Source organism: Balaenoptera physalus (assembly GCF_965194825.1).
Source record: "Balaenoptera physalus genome assembly, chromosome: 9".
Taxonomy (NCBI): domain Eukaryota; kingdom Metazoa; phylum Chordata; class Mammalia; order Artiodactyla; family Balaenopteridae; genus Balaenoptera; species Balaenoptera physalus.
Genome location: NC_138888.1, coordinates 11,370,096 through 11,394,362, shown reverse-complemented (window position 1 = coordinate 11,394,362; position 24,267 = coordinate 11,370,096).

Below are 24,267 nucleotides of genomic sequence, written 5' to 3'. Positions count from 1 at the left end.
GCTCTTTACTTACATCTAAAAAATAGATGTGCTGCATATTCACTAACATCAGAGCTCAAGGTGTTCAAGTTTTCGAGAGTTGACACTATGGCCATTCACAGTCAGCATATTTTAGGTTTAATTTAACCACTTCTGAACATGCTCCATGGTCCAGTTTTGAAATTGATCATTAATACAGTAGTTAAATCCTGGCATTTGGGGGATAACTTTTATTTCAAAAAAGATCATCCATTGAATTAAAAAAAGATATAATGGGGAATAATGTGTATCTAATTATTAATGTACTATAGAAATTAGCTTTCATATTGCAATTTATATTGCAATTACCTTCTTTGTGTTATAAAGCAGAACAATACAGAAGAAGAACTTCTTTATTAATGCCTAATAGCATGGTAATTTAAAATATTCAAGTTTCTTTAATAAGGTAGTGTATGAAATGTTACTTAATTTGACAAGATTAATTATACAATTAATCTAAGACTGCTCTCAATTAAATTAGTAAAAATTCTTAAGCTTGCTGCTTTTGAAGAGTGCAGGAACGTAGCATGAAGTGAGATATCTATTAAACATAATATTAATTAGACTGAGATGTAATAATGCAGGTTTTGTTAATATAAAGGGCATTGTCAGAGAGTTGGTAAAGAGGCATTGTTTCATTACTTTAATAATAATGATACCCCGGCCCTCTAAACAATTTAGAAGGGTCTCCAACATCACTGGAAAATACAGTAGCTTGGAACAGGGCCGATGCTCAAAGTACTCAAGACAACACAACAGTCAAACGCCTGCGTTGGCAGTCCTGACTCTGCATATTTTGGGGTTCTGTTCAGATAGAGTTATTACTAAGGGAGATAACAGGCTGTCAAAAAATACCTCCAGGGTAAGATAATCTTGGTAAATTTACCATGGTCCAGGGGCTAATCCTCAGCTTTTCAGGTCGAAGACTTAAGCTTGTCAGAGTGCCAAGGTCATGAGATCCAAGTCAACTGAGAAGTATTAATTAAAGTCATAATTCACTGAAGTATAATCACAGAATCTTCACTTATATATTTACAATGGAAAAATCTACCTTTTAGGGGAACAGAGGGCCCAATTTCTGTATTTACAGTGAACACTTGCATGATAACAGAGTACCTGAAAAATCATTTCAGTGATGTAAATGTTGTTTGGTATACAAAGAAGTGTTGAGTGTAAATCATCCAGGCGATGGTTAGAGCCAAAAGCATCCTTCCTTTGGCACAGAAAACACCTCCCTAGTGACTAGAAGGTTCTTGTTGCTCAGGTTTTCTATATCTCTCTCTCTGTATCCCCAAATCCCCTCCCCTCTCCATGGGGCTAGATTCTGGCTGAAGGACAAAAGGATGGAGGTTAAGGTACCAATTATATACAGTGTTTGGTTAGGCATACTGTACAAGCTGAGTAGGAAAACGGGCTAAGAAACTGGGAGAAAATCCATTGATCTGTGTACAATTAAGTCTCCTTCTGGGCTGAGAATCATTCAGAATATTTCATGTAACTTTGCATGCTTTGCACGGTAAGTGCTGATTTTCTTAATGCAACTCTCATTCTGGGGGAACCAGAATCACCTAGCATATTGAACCCCATCGTTACCTGAATTGAGGTTGGGGTTGGTGTTGCGGGAGAATGGGGTCTCTATTAGCTTTTACAGAGGAAGGAGGAACCCTTTCCTGTGGGGTGATGCAGGACCGCATCAGGACTGTGGCTTGGGAGGGGAGGACGGTCTGGAGGTGGTCCCTCCTTCTGCTAAATTTCAGCTCTCCTTTGGCCCTAAGTAGGGTAGCTATTGAACAGTGCACAAAACGCACCCAGAGAGATAACTTTTCCTAAACTCATCATTTTCAGATGAGAAAAGGAAGTGCCATGCAAGTTAAGCTCACACAATTAGTGGTAAGGCTGGAGGTCAAGCCTAGTTTTTCTGACACTCAATCCAGTGTATTTTATATTATACCTTGTCATTAGGTGAATATTATAAAGCTGCATACAATATAAACAACCATACATGGAAAATCTCCCAAAATTGCAAAACTACTGCCAAATGTGCTTTTAATTCATATAATGCATACTCAATGAGTAGTTGTCCCAAGGTGATGGTCATTATGGAAACAATAGCTTGCATTTATTGAATGCTTGCTATGTGCCTGGCATCATTCTAAAGAAAGATTTTCTGTTGACTTCCACTTTGAATCGGGAGCTCTGTTTCCTCTGAAACAAGTGATGGTTCTAAGACACTTAAAATTAAAATTCTTACCATAGAGTAGAAAAAGCATCATGTTAGTATTCATAGTCTACATTCATTTAACTCTTCTATCCAGCCACTTCACAGGGATTGAAAAGTGAACTGATTAAAATGCACCACACATGCATTAAAATTTCCATCTTACAGGGAGTTCTTGCTGACTCCATCTGAGTGGAATGCTTAAGTAAAAACTATATAACCATTCCTAATTAGAATTTAATAGAAAATAATAAAGCTCCTTTAAATGGAATTGCTCTGTTTTCTGTCTATCTATCTACCTATCTATCATCTATCTCCAGAAATGTTTGTTGAAATTCATCAGTATTTTACATGCACACACATGCACACTCACACACACACTCACACACACACACACTCACACTCACTTCTGCTCAAACCGGTCATGATCCTCTCAGGTCTCCAGTGGGCCGTCCTTTCTGAGAATAATGGGTTACCTACAGGGACATTAAGTATTTAGCAGCAACCCACCAAGCTACTGCTGCCTGGAGATGTTTAATGGAGTTAAACAGGAAGTGCCATGATGTTACACAAGTGCAGAATTTGTTTACAGGAAAGACGCTAAGCAGGAAGTTATTCTTTCTAGCAAAAGCCATGTAAAGGGTCTTCACATTGTCACAAGGTAGAGAAGGGCACTGCTCACCTGGGAGCATGCAGTCCCCAAGGAAAGGAAGAATTGGTGTCTAATATCAGACTCAATGTATATCTTTCTTAATTTAATATGCATATTTATTGTGTGCATAAGACTCTTACATTTATAATAGATGCCTCTTTGCAAGCCTAGAAAATCTTCCAAGTTTCAAACACCACTGAAAAATTTTCTTTTAATTCCTATAATACGTAATTAATGGGTGGTTGTTCCAAAGTGACAGCCATTATGGAAATAATAGTATGCGTTTCCTTACTGTGTGCCTGGCATCATTCATTCTAAGCACATTTGTGTATTTCATTTAATTCCCACAAGGACCTTGTATGGTAAGTACTATGATTATCCCCATTTTATAGAAGAGGAAACTCTACAGAAGTTAAGTAATATGCCCAAGATTGTACGACTAAAAACTGGTAGAGCCAGTTTCAATCCAGATAACCTAATTCAGATCCTACACTCTTGATTACTACACAAAATGCTAGCAGAAAGCCACCCACAGACCCATGCAGAGAACACTAATTCCTTTAATATAAGGAAAGGATAGGAGAACCTATTTGGGCACAAAGAGCCACAGAGAGCAAGGCATCCAGAGGCAAACTCCCAGGCTCAGAAGCAAGCTCCTTTCACCTTTAAGTTCCCACAAGGAGCCCACAAGGGGAGTGATCCCTTCTGGTCCTTTAATAAGCTCCAGTCTACATACTCTCTCCATGATCTTCAAACCCAACTCAACTGGCAACTCTTTTGGAGATTCTGGCTAACAGCTTGCCTGTCCACTAGGTGCAATTAGCTGGTAACAACCCCTGCATATTCTTGAGATTAATCAAAACTTGATTTCACAGATAAAGTACCTCCTAGAGTTCCAGGATTCAGGACCCTTGAGGTCTGTTCTTGGATCCTACAACAAGTAAACTATGATACGTGTCTGTAAGACAGTCTGACTAGACTAATTTATTTGCCCAGAAACTTACTTCCACACATAAACCTAAATGTTTGCATTGTTCAATTTTGGGCTGAATCAAAATAAAAAATGATCACATCCCACTCTTTCAAACTTGTCCCAAAATAGTTAAAATCAAGAATGGCAAGTTTGGGAATACCAATAATTTAGAAAATGTACCTAAACATTTACCTCTTAACCTATCATGACTCCTTCTAGGAATCTACCTCAAATTTGGATAAACTGTCAAAAATACAGTGATTTATGGGTAAGATTATTCATAGTGGTATTATTTGTAATAATGAAATAAAGGAAACAACACAGATGTTCCTCAGTAAAGGATTGGTAAAATAAGCTCTGGTAGAACCATGCAAAGGAATTCTATGCAGATGTAAAAATGAATGATACGAATCTCTGTTACACCAATATGATGTAACCTCTAGGGATATATTATTAGGAAGGAAAGATAAAATGCATAAAAGTATAGGTAGATGGTATTTAGGGGAGAATATGGTCAAATACACCCACAGATTTACTTATATTTGTGCAAAAGAACACTCGAATGGCATATAAAAAAGTAATACAGGGCTTCCCTGGTGGTGCAGTGGTTAAGAATCCGCCTGCCAATGCAGGGGACACGGGTTCGAGCCCTGGTCCGGGAAGATCCCACATGCCGCAGAGCAACTAAGTCCATGCGCCATAACTACTGAGCCTGCATTTTAGAGCCCACGAGCCACAACTACTGAAGCCCATGTGCCACAACTACTGAAGTCCGAGCGCCTAGAGCCCATGCTCTGCAACAAGAGAAGCCACCGCAATGAGAAGCCCACGCACTGCAACAAAGAGTAGTCCCTGATCTCAGCAACTAGAGAAAACCCATGTGCAGCAGCGAAGACCCAGTGCAGCCAAAAATTAAATAAATGAATAAAATAAAATAAATTTTTTTTAAAAAGTAATAAATGAATAAAATAAAATAAATTTTTAAAAAAAGTAATACAAATTACTACTTATACAAAAAGTAATACAAATTACTAAAAAAGTAATACAAATTACAAAAAAGTAATACAAAATACAAAAAAGTAATACAAATTACTACTTATAGGATGAGGCAGGGAACAAAGTAGAGTGGACTTGGATGGAAGACAGACTTTTCTGAAAATAACTTACATTTTTTTGGCTTAAAAAACTTTATTGGGGCTCTCATTAACACACAATAAGCAGCATCTATTTAAAGGCACAATTTGGTAAGTTCGGACTAAGATATATGCCCAGGAAACCAGCACCATAATAGACATGATAACCTATCTATTAACCGGCAGAGTTGTCTCTGCCCTCTGTAATACCTGCCCCCAGCTTCCCCTCCTGCTGGCCTTTCCTCCTTTACCCACCACCCAGGCAACCACTGGTCTGCTTTCTACAGATCCGTTTACATTTTCTACAATTGCACCTAAATGAAATCCTACAACATGTGATCCTTTTCGTTGGTCTTCTTTCACTCGGCAGAATTATTTTGAGACTCACTCACATTGCTGCATGTATTAATAGTTTTTTCTTTCTTACTGCAGGGTAGTATTCCATTATATAGATAAATCACAATTTGTTTATATTTTCTCTGGCTGCTGGGTATTCGGTTTGTTTGTTTGTTTTTTCTCCCAAGTTTTGGCTATTGAAAATAAAGCTGCCATGAACTTTCATATGTAAGTTTTGTGTGGATATATGTTTTCATTTCTCTTCAGTAAATACCAGGGATAGAATCACTGGATCATATATTAGGTGTACATTGAACTTTTTAAGAAGTTGCCAAATGTCTACAAAGTGATTTATGATTTTACCTGAACAACAGTGTGTGAGAGTTCTGGTTCTTTTACATCCTTCCAATACTTGGATGGTCGGTCACTCTTCTTAGTTTTAGATGTTCTAATAGGTGTTTAAGATTATCTCATGTGGCTCTAATTTGCATTTCCCAAATGACTAATGATACTGATAATGTTTTCTTGTGCTTAGTTGGCAAATGTTTCCTTTTTGGTAAAGTATCTATTCCAATCTTTTGCCCATTATTTAATTGGGTTGTTTGATCTCTTATTATTGAGTTATTTGGAGATTCTGAGCAGATCTATACTTTTTGCCATATGTTTAGAGCACAGGTAGCTCCAGCCAGGGGGTGGTAACCAAAAAACATGACTGTGTGTGTATTTGCCATAAGTAGAATAAAAATGAGAGAATAAAGAGGAGAAATATCGTTTGAACATAGTTCAATCATAGTTTGAGAAATTGTAGTAGCAAAGTCCTATATGAAATAAAAATCAGACATGAAAAAAATTAATGACAAAAATTTTAGAAGACTAGGAGGAGAAAAACAGCAAACACAGAGCCTTCTTCCAGAAATTTCCTTGAGATAAGGCAGTATAATATTAGTGTTTCCAGTGCAAGAATTTTGGGAGGTCAAGTGGACTACATGTGTGACTAGCTTGGGCAAGTTACTTAACTTTTCTGAGCCTCAGTTCTCTCCTCTAAAATATAAGGCTGTTAACTGCACCTAAAACATAGGGTTGTTAAGCTGATTAAATGAGTTGATATACATAAGTACTTAAAGACTCTGCCATATCAACTTTGAAAAATGTTACCTGTGATTATTCTTTTAAGGTTCTGCATAAGTCTAACAACTTACAGATATATCTGAGTGAAATTGTACACTACCAATTCACACCTCATGGGCTTGAGTATTAAACAAACAAACTGAGTCCCTGAGGGTCAGGGGAAGGGTTATTGGGGAGGAAAATGATGGGGAAAGGGGTAGAAATGGGAAAGGTGAAATTGGAGGTGCTGCAAATATGGGTGGTGTTTTAGTGTTAAAGACAAAAAAGACCTTTTTGTAATTTTGCTGATGGCCAGCCTAGTTTTCAGTTTTATGAGATACTATCTTCAGTAGCGACATCCGTGATCAACAGGAGAAGCAGTTCCTGGTTATAGCTGTTTATTGCTCAGATAATTTGAATAAGAAAGAACTCTTTCTGCCTTATCAGGGGGTCTTATGGTTCTCTGTGTTTCAGAATTATTCTCTTGCATGCCTCTCCTTTTCTGAGTTAAAGGTCAAGTCACCTTTAATGCTGCATTTCCTATTTAATTTACTGCTGGCTCCCCTCCTCCCTTATTTGTTTCCTAGCCTATAACTGAAGGCAAGATTTTATTCTTTGATGTTTTCATGTTAATCGATAGGAATCATGGAATTTCCTCAAGAAATCGCTGCTGATGCATGGTAGGCGTCACTGATCTTAATAACGATCTTAATAGAGAGTTTGATTGTTCTGAACAAAATATTATTGGCCTAAAATGATAGTTTGTAGACTGAGGGGCAGGAAAACATGTTAGTCTAGATAGGAACAGACTGTAGATTACTTAGGTAAGCACGATTTATTCCACCTGCAGTCCCTGATGGTTGGTCAAGAAGGAACTCTAAGAATTGGTGAAAGTCATCATAAGCCTAATAGTTGTCATTCTTAAGAATTCCTAGTGAGATGTCTTATGCCAAGAAGGAAATACTATACTCTACATTGCTTCTTTTTTTTAAAGCAAGGGAAAGAGAACTCAATGAATTATTGGCTAATAATTTCTAGACTGAAAAGACTGTCTAATTAATCATCCAAAAATCAATTTTAAAACATCTACAGAAGAACAGGTCACCGGTATTGTTATGAACAGGTCTAGACCGATCTAATCACCTTTAATGACAGAATGACAGGGCCCCTGGACTGAGAAGAAATAATGGACAAAATCTATCTTGACTTCGGCAAGGTGTAGATCCTGGCTCATATGACACACTCATTAATAATCTCGGCATGATATTCACCACCGGTGTTCTCCTTGCTGTGCTTCGACACAGATTTCTGTTGGTCCCTGTTGCTCCTCTAGGTGGTTTATTCCTATGTTCATGAGGTCAGACATTGGGTCCTAAGTGTCTTACATTTGGCCAAGCTGTGCCCTCTGCAGGGAGGTCCTGCTCTATCCCACTTTCTCAATGACATTTTACTCTTACTTCGAAGCTTCAACACAAAAGTCAATAAGTATCCTTGTTCTGAATCATCCATTCCTTCCCGTGTGCTCCTCCAGCTTTGTTTAGACTTCTCTACTCAATTAGAGACCCACATGCTCTTGACTGTTTAAAAATCATGCCATCTGTAGGGAGATAATTAATGTGTCAGTTTTGGTTACTGGCTCTGTATTGGTGGATGAATTCTGTGGATATGGCTTCATGAGAAGACTCCAAGATATTTTAGATGGTGTAGAAGCAAATTTACAAGTGATGAAAACACATATAAAGGCACATTGAATTATATCAGGTAGAGGCAGCACAGATTCATAATGGTTAAGAATATAGACTCTGGAACCTACTTCTTTGAGTTTGAATCGTTATACTACCAGACTAGCTGTGTATCTTTGAATAACTTACTTAACCTCTCTGTGTCACAGTCTCCTTATCCACACCCTGTTTTCACTGGCATTCCTTTTCTCTTTGTTTACTCCACAGGCCCCTTGAATGGGTACTATGTCAGTTTCAGCCAATAAATTTTGAATGAATGAAAGGATGGACGGATAAATGAACAAAAGAAAATTATAAGCATTAGTCTCACCTGGGCCATCCCATTACAAAATGTTTAAATTGGTTGAGTTTGACAGTCCTTCTAGTATGTTATGACATGATCAAGGTTTATACATTAATGTTGGAAATTAACAGCATTGTAAAATTATTTCAATACATTTTTTCTTCTAGTTTTATTGAGATATAGTTGACAAACAGCATTATATAAGTTTAAGGTATACAACATAATGATTTGAATTATATACATCATGAGATGATTGCCACAATAAGTTTAGGGAATATCCAACATCTCATGTAGATACAAAATAAAAAGTATTTTTTCCTTGTGATGAGATAAACATTTTTTGAAGAAACTTTTAGAACTTTTTTCCCTAAGTTTGAGTCTGCCCTTGTAACGTACAGCTAATTCTCAATGAGGTTATAGGGCCACATCGGGCCGAGACACACACTCCCAGGGAAATCTGGTTTGGCTTTTTCTTTCCATTTACAATTAAAAGCAGTTTTCACTGAGTAAGCTGTCCCAGTAATGCTTATTTTTAAGCCTCTCCTTTCTTTTTTCTTTCTGGTAGGCAAGAAGTACTGCTTTAATAAATGTGAACCTTATCTGGTGGCTGATTAGCTCAGTTGGTTAGAGCATGGTGCTAATAAATGTGAAAAAAGGTGCACTCCTGTAGGATTGAAATTAAGAAGCCTGGGGGGATTAAAGAATATTTGTGGTTCTTCTGTCCCTGCAGGTTACAAACTTGGTAGGAGATTTTGACTTTGGACACCCCACTGTCCTACCCTGATGGGAAGGACCAGCTTATTGTAAGAATGAGTTCCTCTTAACACAGTAGAATATGGCTCTATCCAGTTAGCATTGGGACCTCTACTCCCAGGAATGAGAACACCCTGATAGGAAGGTCCAGAGAGCATGATCAGAGGCGTCGTCACTCTGGTTTGGCCCCCTTTCCCCGTCCTCTCTCACATTGCTTCTAGGTGTGTTTCTTTTCCATGGATTTGCATGGGGCTATAAATAGACATTTGAAAATACCTCTCAGGAAGACTCACGTACTTCTAGAAATCCTGCGCTTCTAGAGTAATAGCTGCAGAGAGCACTAGAAGTTTCATAGAAAAGTAAGTCTTCAGGATTCTTAAGCAACTGTTTTAAGAATCAGAACAAGGGCTGATTGGAATCAGCATCTGGAAACATAAGGGGTTTTTTGTTTTTTGTTTTTTTTCTTAATCTAACTTAAACCTCTTCTTATTCAGCATTCTCTCAGGCATGGAGAAGAGAGTCCAGGCCTCTCTCAGGAAGGTCACTCTGGTAAGGGAAACACTGCATGTAGTTCAGGATCAAGAAAACCAAAAGTTAAGGAGTCATGGTCAAGGGCTTGTGGGTTACCTGTCTGTGGTAAGGTCCTAGCCCAAAGCAGAGGCAGCAGCAGGAAACAAGGCTGGGACATAGTGAATTTGGGTGGAATTACTAAGCTAGGTCAGGAAGGGTAGAGACAGAGAGAGTTGTTAGAGGATTCTGGGATGTATTTCAAGGGCTGGAGGGCGAGAGGGGCAGTCCTCCAGCAAGAGCCTATACCCAAAGATCTTAAATATTTGTGTGCCCATCCGGCCCACCTCTGTACTTAGTACAGGGCTTTCTAATATTATCAAGCATATTCCTTTTTAATTCTGAGAACTAATCTATAAGATTGAGAAAAACTAATATTTTCCAAATATGTTAGCAGGAAGTGGAATATGTGAAATTCTGATGAATCTGGTCTTTCAACTACAACTTAATACAGTAATGAGAATGCCAAGCATACAAATGCACCCTATGGTATGCTTTAACAGGCTGACCAATAGGTCAGCATAGAATTCAGCTACACTCTGCTAGTCAACTGTAAACCAGAGCATATCTGCTGCTGTTTAGCATGGGTGATACACACACAAGGTTTGAGGTATGGGAGCATTTCAGATACACCCCACTGTGTTCTTTAGCATCCTCCGTGGGTTCCCATGAAGCCAGGGAGATTCACCAGGAGACTAGGGGAAAATAATATAATAATTTTCAAAACTGTGATAATTTTTAAAGCAGTCACCTAAGAGTAGGAAGCAGAGTGCAATGGTTATAATGGAAAGGCTCCACTAACTGACTAGCTATGTGGCATTGGGAAGACGCTTAACCTCTCAACACCTCAGGTACAACAAAAGTACAATGGGAATAAGACAACACCTCCTTCAGAGAGTGGCTGTGGGGATTAAATGAGATAAGCCATGTCAAGTGCTTAGCACAGTGTTGGCACTTAGTAAATTCTCAGTAAACATTACTGTTATTCAGAGTTGAGGATCATTGGAGCACTGAATATGATATATATGTGCATATATACACACATATATGAGCAATTTAATATATATGTATTAAATATATATAAGCAACTTAAAACTTGTAATGTTTACAAAATAGCATATAATAGAGGAAGATGGAGGGGAAGAAATAAATGTTTCTTCTGAGAACTTCTAATACCTGTACCTTCAAAAAGAGAGAAATTGAAGACTGATTTTGGTCCTAATCAGAACAAAAATATCCTGAGGTCTGTGGAAATAAAAATATACATACATTTTAAACTAAGCAGATTAGCTTGTTTCTATATTTTCTCTAACTTTCAAGAGATTTTTGTGAGACATGTTGAAGTGGAGAGGAAAGCAGAAGATTTTCTAAGTAACCCAACTAGTGAGGGTTTTGTAATTTCTTCAAACTCTGAAAAAGAAATATGATATATCATTAAAACTTTCCATCTATCAAGAACTACTGGGCTTCCCTGGTGGCGCAGTGGTTGAGAATCTGCCTGCTAATGCAGGGAACACGGGTTCGAGCCCTGGTCTGGGAGGATCCCACATGCCGCGGAGCGGCTGGGCCCGTGAGCCACAATTACTGAGCCTGCGTGTCTGGAGCCTGTGCTCCACAACAAGAGAGGCCGCGATAGTGAGAGGCCCGCGCACAGCGATGAAGAGTGGTCCCCACTTGCCACAACTAGTGAAAGCCCTCGCACAGAAACGAAGACCCAACATAGCCATAAATTAAAAATAAATAAATAAATAAAAATTAAAAAAAAAAAAATAAAAGTTTAAAAAAAAAAAAAAGAACTACTATTTTTCAGGAAAAAAGAATAGGTAAACTGTATTTATATTAGTCAATTAAAAATAGAAAAAAATAGTTGAAATATCTAACCTTTCTTTTTGAAGTCTTTCATTTTTGCAGCATATATTGGAATGATGGAAGGTATTTCCTGTTTCAGGAGGTACTTACTGCAGAAGATTATTGCAAACCAGTTTTCTTCTTTTGAGAGCACTTGCTTTTCTTCCATTGATGCTTGTAGTTGAATATTAGCATGCTTTAGAAGTTTTTATTTATGTATTTTTTAAACATTTTTATTTTGAAATAATTATAGATTCACATGAAGTTGCATATATAGTAGAGGAAGTCCAATTTCCCACTCTATCCCAATACTTAAATAGCAAATAGCAACACAAAAACAATAGTTTTATTTGTAATGAAACTTTCCTAGAGAAATCTCAGAATGCCTCCCATCTGCACACATATGGGCATTCACACACACATACACACACACACAGAGCGAACAGCTATTTCACCTAAGAGCTTCAGCCTGGAGACAACTTCAATCAATAGCAGCCTACTCGCCAGAAGGGAAAGAGGCTGGGAAGCCTCTAAGAGTGGCAGGAGTCCTGCTTGAAACCAGGTCAAGCCCAGGAGGCTTGACACAAATGGAAGAATCATCTGGAGTTGCAACCAAGAGCCCTGCATCAAAGCCTCCACTATCAATGACCAGACAAAACAACCTGACAGATTGGAAGAACATTTATATGATACATTGATTTTTATCCATTATCCCTTTTCAGTCTCACAGAGAAAAAGGCATAATACTAAGCACTTACAGCTCTTAAGAGGTTTGGTCCTTAAATTCCATCAGAACGAAAGTACACATACAGTGCTTCCCAGTCTACTTGTTTTATGTCTGTACTATCTTAAATACAGGTACTCTGTGAGGAGGAAATATTTTTCAGGTCATGTCATGCTTTTGAAAGTGTAATGCATTAATAAAAGTAATCAAGCTATGGTTGGCTTGAGGGAATGGGGTGACACACAGCACAGATCATAGGTATGTTTCCTGACACTTCTCCCACGAGGGGCCTTGCCAGGCATCACTCATCAAGTATGGCATCATTTCCCATTGAGTCAAGGTACCAATTTCACATGGGGCTTCAAGCAGCCACTACCAGCTGGTTATACTTGGCATTATAAATGCCACATTAGCTACAGTTGATTCACTTCATTGTATAGCAGAAACTAACACAACATTGTAAAGCAACTATACTCCAATTTAAAAACAAAGGGTGTTCATTGATAGCTTCTATTTGTCAGGCACAGAGCGAGGCACTGGAAATACAACAAACAAGCAGCCACTGACGGTGCCTTCACAAAGCTGATACTTTTGGTGGGAGAAAATTAAGGAAGGAGCGAAATTTGTGGCCCTGAACCAAGATGGCGGAGTAGAAGGACATGCTCTCACTGCCTCTTGCAAGAACACCAGAATCACATCTAGCTGCTGGACAATCATCGACAGGAAGACACTGGAACTCACCAAAAAAGATACCCCACATCCAAAGACAAAGGAGAAGCCACAATGAGACAGCAGGAGGGTGCAATCACAGTAAAATCAAACCCCATAACTGCTGGGTGGGTGACTCACAGACTGGAGAACACTTATACCGCAGAAGTCCAGCCACTGGAGTGAACGTTCTGAGCCCCATGTCAGGCTTCTCAACCTCGGGGTCTGGCAACGGGAGGAGGAATTCCTAGAGAATCAGACTTTGAAGCCTAGTGGGATTTAATTGCAGAACTTTGACAGGACTGGGGGAAACAGAGACTCCACTCTTGGAGGGTACACACAAAGTAGTGCACACATGGGGACCCAGGGGAAGGAGCAGTGACCCCAGGGGAGACTGAACCAGACCTACCTGCTAGTGTTGAAGGGCCTCCTGCAGAGGAGGGGGGAGGCTGTGGCTCACCATGGGGACAAGGACACTGGCAGCAGAAGTTCTGGGAAGTACTCCTTGGTGTGAACCCTCCCAGAGTCTGCCATTAGCCCCACCAAACAGCCCAGGTAGGCTCCAGTGTTCGGTTTCCTCAGGCCAAACAACCAACAGGGAGGGAACCCAGCCCCACCCATCAGCAGTCAAGCAGATTAAAGTTTTACTGAGCTTTGCCCACCAGAGCAACAGTCAGCTCTAGCCACTACCAGTCCCTCCCATCAGGAAACTTTCACAACCCGCTTAGATAGCCTCATCCAGCAGAGGACAGACAGCAGAAGCAAGAAGAACTATAATCCTGCAGCCTGTGGAACAAAAACCACATTCACAGAAAGACAGACAAGATGAAAAGGCAGAGGGCTATGTACCAGATGAAGTAACAAGATAAAACCCCAGAAAAGCAACTAAATGAAGTGGAGATAGGCAACCTTCCAGAAAAAGAATTCAGAATAATGATAGTGAAGATGATCCAGGACCTCAGAAAAAGAATGGAGGCAAAGATCGAGAAGATGCAAGAAATGTTTAACAAAGACCTAGAAGAATTAAAGAACAAACAAAGAGAGATGCACAATACAATAACTGAAATGAAAACTACACTAGAAGGAATCAATAGCAGAATAACTGAGGCAGAAGAACGGATAAGTGACCCGGAAGACACAATGGTGGAATTCACTGCTGCAGAATAAAATAAAGAAAAAAGAATGAAAAGAAATGAAGAGAGCCTAAGAGTCCTCTGGGACAACATTAAACACAACAATATTCGCATTATAGGGGTCCCAGAAGGAGAAGAGAGAGAGAAAGGACCCGAGAAAATATTTGAAGAGATTATGGTCAAAAACTTCCCTAACATGGGAAAGGAAATAGCCACCCAAGTCCAGGAAGCACAGAGAGTCCCATACAGGATAAACCCAAAGAGAAACATGCCGAGACACATAGTAATCAAATTGGCAAAAATTAAAGACAAAAAAAATTATTGAAAGCAACAAGGGAATAACGACAAATAACATACAAGGGAACTCCCATAAGGTTAACAACTGATTTCTCAGCAGAAACTCTACAAGCCAGAAGGGAGTGGCATGATATACTTAAAGTGATGAAAAGGGAGAACCTACAACCACAATTACTCTACCAGGCAAGGATCTCATTCAGATTCTATGGAGAAATCAAAAGCTTTACAGACAAGCAAAAGCTAAGAGAATTCAGCACCTCCAAACCAGCTCTAAAACAAATGCTAAAGGAACTTCTCTAAGTGGGAAACACAAGAGAATAAAAGGATCTACAAAAACAAACCGAAAACAATTAAGAAAATGGTCATAGGAACATACATATCGATAATTACCTTATACGTGAATGGATTAAATGCTCCAACCAAAAGACACAGGCTTGCTGAATGGATACAAAAACAAGACCCATGTATGTATATGCTGTCTACAAGAGACCCACTTCAGACCTAGGGACACATACAGACTGAAATTGAGGGGATGGAAAAAGATATTCCTTGCAAATGGAAATCAAAAGAAAGCTGGAGTAGCAATACTCATAGCAGATAAAATAGACTTTAAAATAAAGAATGTTACAAGACACAAGGAAGGACACTATATAATGATCAAGGGATCAATCCAAGAAGAAGATATAATAATTATAAATATATATGCACCCAACATAGGAGCACCTCAATACATAAGGCAACTGCTAACAGCTATAAAAGAGGAAATCAACAGTAACACAACAGTAGTGGGGGACTTTAACACCTCACTTACACCAATGGACAGATCACCCAAAATGAAAATAAATAAGGAAACAGAAGCTTTAAATGACACAATAGACCAGAGAGATTTAATTGATATTTATAGGACATTCCATCCAAAAACAGCAGATTACACTTTCTTCTCAAGTGTGCATGGAACATTCTCCAGGATAAATCACATCTTGGGTCACAAATCAAGCCTCGGTAAATTTAAGGAAACTGAAATCATATCAAGCATCTTTTCTGACCACAACACTATGAGATTAGATAGGAATTACAGGGAATAAAACATAAAAAACACAAACACATGGAGGCTAAACAATATGTTACTAAATAGCCAAGAGATCACTGAAGAAATCAAAGAGGAAATCAAAAAATACCTAGAGACAGATGACAATGAAAACACGATGATCCAAAACCTATGGGAGGCAGCAAAATCAGTTCTAAGGGGGAATTTTATAGCAATACAATCCTACATTAAGAAACAAGAAACATGTCAAATAAAAAAATCTAACCTTACACAGAAAGGAACTAGAGAAAGAAGAACAAACAAAACCCAAAGTTAGCAGAAGGAAAGAAATCATAAACATCAGAGCAGAAATAAATGAAATAGAAACAAAGAAAACAATAGCAAACATCAATAAAACTAAAAGCTGGTTCTTTGAGAAGATAAACAAAATTGATAAACCATTAGCCAGGCTCATCAAGAAAAAGAGGGAGAGGACTCAAATCAATAAAATTAGAAATGAACAAGGAGAAGTTACAACAGACACCGCAGAAATACAAAGCATCCTAAGAGACTACGACAAGCAACCCTATGCCAATAAAATGGACAACCTGGAAGAAATGGACAAATTCTTAGAAATATATAACCTTCCAAGACTGAACCAGGAAGAAATAGAAAATATGAACAGACCAATCACAAGAAATGAAATTGAAACTGTGATTAAAAATCTTCCAACACGCAAAAGTCCAGGACCAGATGGCTTCACGGATGAATTCTATCAAACATTTAGAGAAGAGGTAACACCCATCCTTCTCAAACTCTTCCAAAAAACTGTGGAGGAAGGAACACTCCCAAACTCATTCTATGAGGCCACCATCACCCTGATACCAAAACCAGACAAAGATACTACAAAAAAAGAAAATTACAGACCAATATCACTGATGAATACAGATGCAAAAATCCTCAACAAAATACTAGCAAACAGAATCCAACAACACATTAAAAGCATCATACACCATGATCACGTGGGATTTATCCCAGGGATGCAAGGATTCTTCAATATATGCAAATCAATCAATGTGGTACACCACATTAACAAATTGAAGAATAAAAACCATATGATCATCTCAATAGATGGAGAAAAAGCTTTTGACAAAATTCAACACCGATTTATGATAAAAAACTCTCCAGAAAGTGTGCATAGAGGGAACCTACCTCAACATAATAAAGGCCATATACGACAAACCCACAGCAAACATCATTCTCAATGGTGAAAAACTGAAAGCATTTCCTCTAAGATCAGGAACAAGAAAAGGATGTCCACTCTCACCACTATTATTCAACATAGTTTTGGAAGTCCTAGCCATGGCAATCAGAGAAGAAAAAGGAATAAAAAGAATACAAATTGGAAAAGAAGTAAAACTCTCACTGTTTGCAGATGACATGATACTATACATAGAGAATCCTAAAGATGCCACCAGAAAACTGTTAGAGCTAATTAATGAATTTGGTAAAGTAGCAGGATACAAAATTAATACACAGAAATCTCTTGCATTCCTATACACTAATGATGAAAAATCTGAAAGAGAAATTAAGGAAACACACCCATTTACCATTGCAACAAAAAGAATAAAATACCTAGGAATAAACCGACCTAAGGAGACAAAAGACCTATATGCAGAAAAGTATAAGATACTGATGAAAGAAATTAAAGATGATACCAACAGATAGAGAGATATACCATGTACTTGGATTGGAAGAATCAATATTGTGAAAATGACTATACTACCCAAAGCAATCTACAGATTCAATGCAATCCCTGTCAAATTACCAATGGCATTTTTTATGGAACTAGAACAAAAAATCTTAAAATTTGTATGGAGACACAAAAGACCCCCCTATAGCCACAGCAGTCTTGAGGGAAAAAAACAGAGCAGGAGGAATCAGACTCCCTGACTTCAGACTATACTACAAAGCTACAGTAATCAAGACAATATGGTACTGGCAGAAAAACAGAAACATAGGTCAATGGAACAAGATAGAAAGCCCAGAGATAAACCCACCCACCTATGGTCAACTAATCTATGACAAAGGAGGCAAGGATATACAATGGAGAAAAGACAGTCTTTTCAATAAGTGGGGCTGGGAAAACGGGACAGCTACATGTAAAAGAATGAAATTAGAACACTCCTTAACACCATACACAAAAATAAACCCAAAATGGATTAGAGACGTAAATGTAAGACCAGACACTATAAGCCTCTTAGAGGAAAACATAGGAAGAACACTCTTTGACATAAAATCACAGCAAGATCTTTTTTGATCCACCTCCTAGGGTAATGGAAATAAAAACAAAAATAAACAAATGGGACCTAATGAAACTTCAAAGCTTTTGTACAGCAAAGGAAACCATAAACAAGATGAAAAGACAACCCTCAGAATGGGAGAATATATTTGCAAACGAATCAATGGACAAAGGATTAATCTCCAAAATATATAAACAGCTCATGCAGCTCAATATTAAAATAACAAACAACCCAATCCAAAAATGGGCAGAAGACCTAAATAGACATTTCTCCAAAGAAGACATACAGATGGCCAAGAAGCACATGAAAAGCTGCTCAACATCACTAATTATTAGAGAAGTGCAAATCAAAACTACAATGAGGCATCACCTCACATCAGTTAGAATGGGCATCATCAGAAAATCTACAAACAACAAATATTGGAGAGGGTGTGGAGAAAAGGGAGCTCTCTTGCACTGTTGGTGGGAATGTAAATTGATACAGCCAGTATGGAGAACAGTATGGAGGTTCCTTAAAAAACTAAAAATAGAATTACCATATGACCCAGCAATCCCACTACTGCGCATATACCCAGAGAAAACCATAATTCAAAAAGACACATGCACCCCAATGTTCATTGCAGCACTATTTACAATAGCCAGGTCATGGAAGCAACGTAAATGCCCATCAACAGATGAATGGATAAAGAAAAAGTGGTACATATATACAATGGAATATTACTCAGCCATAAAAAGGAACGAAATTGGGTCATTTTTTGAGATGTGGATGAATCTAGAGACTGTCATACAGAGTGAAGTCAGAAAGAGAAAAACAAATATCATATATTAATGCATATATGTGGAACCTAGAAAAAAGGTACAGATGAACCAGTTTGCAGGGCAGAAATTGAGGCACAGATGTAGAGAACAAAGGTATGTACACCAAAGGGGGAAAGCTGTGGGGGGGGGGGCGGGGAGGGAGGTGTGATGAATTGGGCGATTGGGATTGACATGTATACACTGATTTGTATAAAATTGGTGACTAATAAGAACCTGCTGTATAAAAAAATAAATAAAATAAAATTCAAAGCTTAAAAAAAAAAAGAAATGTCACATTAGAACCTAATGTGGAGTTATTGGTGATTAGGGATTAGGGAAGTTTCCCCCAGGGAGTCAGATTTGAAAGCAGTTTGATAGAACTGAAGGAAGAGTGGACAAGAGAGAAGAGTCAAACATTCCATGGGTAGATTATTAGTAATCTTAGAATATTTGTTCATAGATATAGCCCTAGCACCTAACAGCATGTGTCATATAGTTGATACTCAATGCATTTTCTGCTGAATTAATGGATGAATGATTTGTTTTGTTTTTCCTTTTTTAGCCATCAAAGAATGATAACAGAGAGAGAAGCCTGCCGGCTCTTTGAAGCAGATTTTCATAGGAGAGTAGCCCCTTCAGGGGTAAGGTATAGCATGAGTTTGGTTCATAGCTCTATATTTCCAGAAATATAATTCTATAGTTTGCAGTTTCTAGTATCCTTGTTCTCCCAGTCAGAAAACTTTGGAATCTTTTTGTTTTTCTTCCTCCCTTACATAATCAATCAGATACTAGATCTTCCTTCACAATATTTCTTATTTTCATCATTTCAAATTTAGTACATGTGCACCGAAATTGTGTCACATAATGTCTTAATTGCTACATTAGCTTCTTAAATTTTCAATGGGCTTGATTTTCTCTTTGCTTAAAACTATTCTGTGTTCTATCAAAAGATGAACACTATAAAAACAAATTTGTTTTCTTTTATTATTACAAAAGAATTTTAGGTATTGTAGAAATTTTTAAATAAATAATTCTGTAAAAGGAAAACAATAAAAATCATTCCTTATCCCATCAAACAGAAATGATTAATGTTAGCATGTTGATTTATATTCTAATAGCACTTTTCTTTGCTAATATAATGTTTTTATTTCACAATAATGTGTTCATATTCTGCATATTCCTTTTAACATGCTTTACCTTACTTAAAATATATTAAATATTTTTCCATAATATTTTGTTCAGTAACATTATTTCTGAATGGTATTTTATCTCATGGATAGTGAGTAACTTATTAACCATTCCCTTGCTGATTTTGTGCAATTAGAAACACTAAAATAAATACTGTTGTCATAATATTACAATGAGTAAATTATTCAATGAGTTCCTTAGAATAATTCCTAAAAAATGAAAACATTTAAGTTTTTCAATATATATTGCCACATTGCCTGGCAGAGAAATCATATCAACTTGAAGTCTCACTAGAAAAATGTAAACAATTGGCAATTCAGTAGATAAATTAAACAACAGATTAGATACAACTGAAGAAAAAATTGCAGACATAAGATGGCAATTACCCAGAATACAGAACACAAGGAAAACTATAGAAAATATTGAAGGGGGGTTAAAGGATATGGAAGATAGAATTAAAAGTTTATAATCTATCTAATAAGAGTTTATAAGGAGACAATAATGAAAATTTGGGAGGGGTAATATTCAAAGATATAGTGCAGAAAATTTTCCAGAATCAATGAAAGATATGACTCATCAGATTAAAAAATCACAATAACTCCTGAACAGGATTAATAAAAATAAATCTCAAAACAAGTGAAAGAAAAATTATTAAAAATAACTAGAGATAAGGGAATTCACTTCCAATGGAATAGAAAATAGAATAACTGTAGACTTGTCAACAAAACAATGTAGGTTAAAAAAAATGGAATCATATACTTAAAGTTTTGAGGGAAATTGGATTCTATACTAACAAAACAATTATTCAAATGTTATTTTTTTCAGACAAAAAGTGAGAGATTTTACTGCCTGAAGTTCTTCACCAAAAGTAAAGAAACAATGATTAAAGAGCAGTATTCCAGAAAAAATACTGAACTTAGAAAATTGGTATGCATGTGGTTAAACATAAACAAATATTGAGTGACTAAAACAGTAATCATGATAATGATTACCTTTGGGAGTTGAAAAGCAGGATAGAACTGAAATACCAGATAATAACATTTTAAAAGGGAGAAAGAATATTTGCAATTAAACCTTTCAGAAGGATAGTAGACATATTGCTTAAATTAAACTTTGTTAATTCAATTTAACAGATTAAAACTTTCAGCATAACTCCTACAGTAAATGAAATAGATGGTAACTTAGAAAGTAAAGGGAAAAAGAATATAAATAAAACAAGATGAGTCCTATAAATTAAAACTTTTCATATTTTCGGACCAAACTAATGATTTTCTTTTTCTTTTTCTGTTTTTAATGTTTTCTTTTTCTCTAGAAAACAGATACTAACATACATACATACATGCATACATACATACCCAAGCTATAAAAGATTTTCATTACAAGATGGTAGTAAAGAAAACACTGAAAATTAAGTGGATAAATAAAGTTTCATTTATTCATGAAATGAAATACTATACATGATTAAAATAAATAAAGTATATCTGCATATATAAACATAGCTAAATACCCAGAATACTGAGTGAAAAAGTAAGTTGTAAAGAAAAGCTAGCATATGACACTATTTTTGTAAAATTTTCAGACAGAATAGTACTATATCCTATGTAAGCTACACAAAAAGTAAAGAACAAACTATGAGAGAGAATGCATTTCCAACTTCAGGATATAAGCAGAGTAATTCAATGGAGATTTAGCTACATAAAACACTTTATTTCTTTAAAAAATATCAATTTGAAGGAAACATGGTACTATTTATTAAATCTGGTTTGTTAGATCCATGGATGTCTTATTTATTATTTTCTGTATCTTGCTGTGCATTTGAATCAATTCAGAGTTAAAAATAACATTTAAAAGGAAGCCTTTTCATATCCAAATTACACAAATTAGATAAATGTTTTAAAACAGGTTTCTTTAAACAGCTTGCTGCTCAAAAACTACTTAGCCAAACTTACACGTCAAAAGCAAATGACATCCTTTTAAAAGTAGTTTGGCTAAAGACTGAACACTTCTTCCGATGATACTCCAATTGTTCAAAAACAATTTTAGAATCCATCTTTTGTAATTTCTTAAAGCACTTTGTTGTGATGAGTTACCATGAAAACAATATTATTTTATGTTCAGATCTTGTGTATTACTTCATGAGCACTTATTCATCCAATCACTATTTTTGAGGTGTGCTTTATGGTCAGGCACTGTACATACATGCAGCACTCAAGGCTGAGCACCACATGGTCCCTGCCCTCATGGGGGCCTATAGTCTAGGCATCTCCAAATAACATTAGACTCTTCTGAACATGAAACTCATTTTAAAAGCCATCAGGGGGATGGTGTAGTTTCATGTATGAGGGAAGGAAAAAAAAAGATATAAAACATGAAATAGTCCAAAAGTCCAAAAATAATAGGAAAGAATTTTCAAGGTATAGAAAGATAATAAGAGTAGAATGAAACAAAACAAAAATAAACACAATCTATGATGTGAAAGGCTTGGGATTCAGAAAGTAACGTGGAGAGAGGCAGAGCAAAGGGAAGGACATACGGAAGATTATCATACAGAAAGACACTAAGTGGTAGTGGTAACTGAGGCTCAGGGCAGAATAAGACAAAATGTAAATGCTTTTAAAGGCCATCTCTAAGAAACATGGCAGGAAGAACGAGAAAGACCAAAAAGCTCTCTACCATGATAGCTTTCGAATTCCACCTCAATGAAACAGCAGATATATAACCCAGTAACTGTAAATGCCATTTTTGTACTATATCCAGCCTTCTAATTCCAGTTAAGTATGCTGAATTCTTTGTCATATGCAGAGCTCAAAAGGACACATTTCCAACACTCTCTTAAAAGAATTCATTAGAACTTATCTTTTGGATCTGGCCGCAAGAAACCCTGACTGCCTAGCACATGATGGAGTGTCCTTCATAAGGAAGACAACCATTTTTAATTTGGTGTTTGGGAGTCTGTTCCAAAAGAAGATGGAAATCACCTCCTGAAAGCTTCAGTTAAAATAGTGTAACGAATGTTACAGCAGATCTCAAATATTGTAATTTGTCACATGTTTATCCTCCAAAGAAACCTGCAATAAAATCCCAGTGTGTGCAACAGAAATGCAGAGCACAGAGCACTGCTCTAGAGCACACAGAGCAGTGATTGAGAGTGTTGGGCTCCCCACTCAGACAGATCTGGGCTTAAATCCTGCCTGGGCAGTTTAGCAGGGGTGCGGCTCTGAGCTGACTTTCCACTCTGAGCTTCAGGGTCCCCATCTGTTAAATATGGCAAACACCACCTACTTGTACAGATTCGTTCTGGGGGAAAAAGAGGTTGGATAGGTAAACTACTTGGCACTGTCCAGCTAGAGTCAGCGCTGTCACTACTTGCAGGGGTCTCGTTAACAGCAGGCGTGGTGGTGTAGCAATGCTGTATAGGCAGTAATGATCACCGTCACCGTTACCCCAAAAGCTTAACTTGGTTGCAACAGTCCGGCTGCACGCAGATCATTTCCACAGGGAACGCTTCCCTGACCGTCAGCATGCATCTGGCCCCTCTGCCACAGCTCCCCTCTCAGCTTTATTTGATATTTGCATTTGGCTCTTGTTGCCTCCTCTCTATGGCTATGCACCCTTGCACTTAGCTCCTAGAGCTGAGGCTGACAAAATTATCCTGCAAGAGGAGCTTTCAGGAAGGCACTGAATTATAGATTACTGAAAGGTAAATGAATGATAATTCTTAACAATGACTGAATTTATAATTGGATCCAAAAACCTTGGGCATCTGTTTCTGCAACAGGGACATGCCCGGCAGCGGAAACAAGGGCACCCTCTCCTTCGTATTTGAATTAAGTTATAGCTAAGTCATTCATTGTGCTCTGGAAGGTGGATATCTCTGATTTCATCCAGTATGTGTTTATCTCGCAGAAAGCAGTCTTGCTTCCCTAATGAAAAGAGAATTGTTGGGAGAACGAACTGGAGCATGTAGCAAAGAGACCATTTGAGAAAGACAGAAAGAGAGTGAGAACTTATTCATTCATCCAGATGCCAGCCATCTGCACACCTACAGCTGAACCTTATATTTTATGTCACAGCTGTATTCCTTAAAATAAGGTGGCAATTTACTGTTACTACAGCAACTGTGAGAAAGAACAGGGTGTAGGATATACTGTGAAGGCAAAAATGTCCGACTGTGACCATAGGTTACACAGGGAGTAAATAACAGCCGTGAATCATCTAAACAGAATAAGTACATACCTTCCTCACCACCCACCCCTCACTTTCTAGTTGCCTGAATTTTATCAATTGGAGTGAAAATCTGAATACTAAATGCTATACTGTGATAAAGAAATCACTCAATACTAAGTGAAAATGCAGAAAGTCGACGCTGTTTGGAGGAGGATCTCAACCCTGACTGCAATTAGAACTAACCCAGCGTGCTTCTGAAAAACGCTCTATATCTGAGGTTCGCCCCCAAAGTT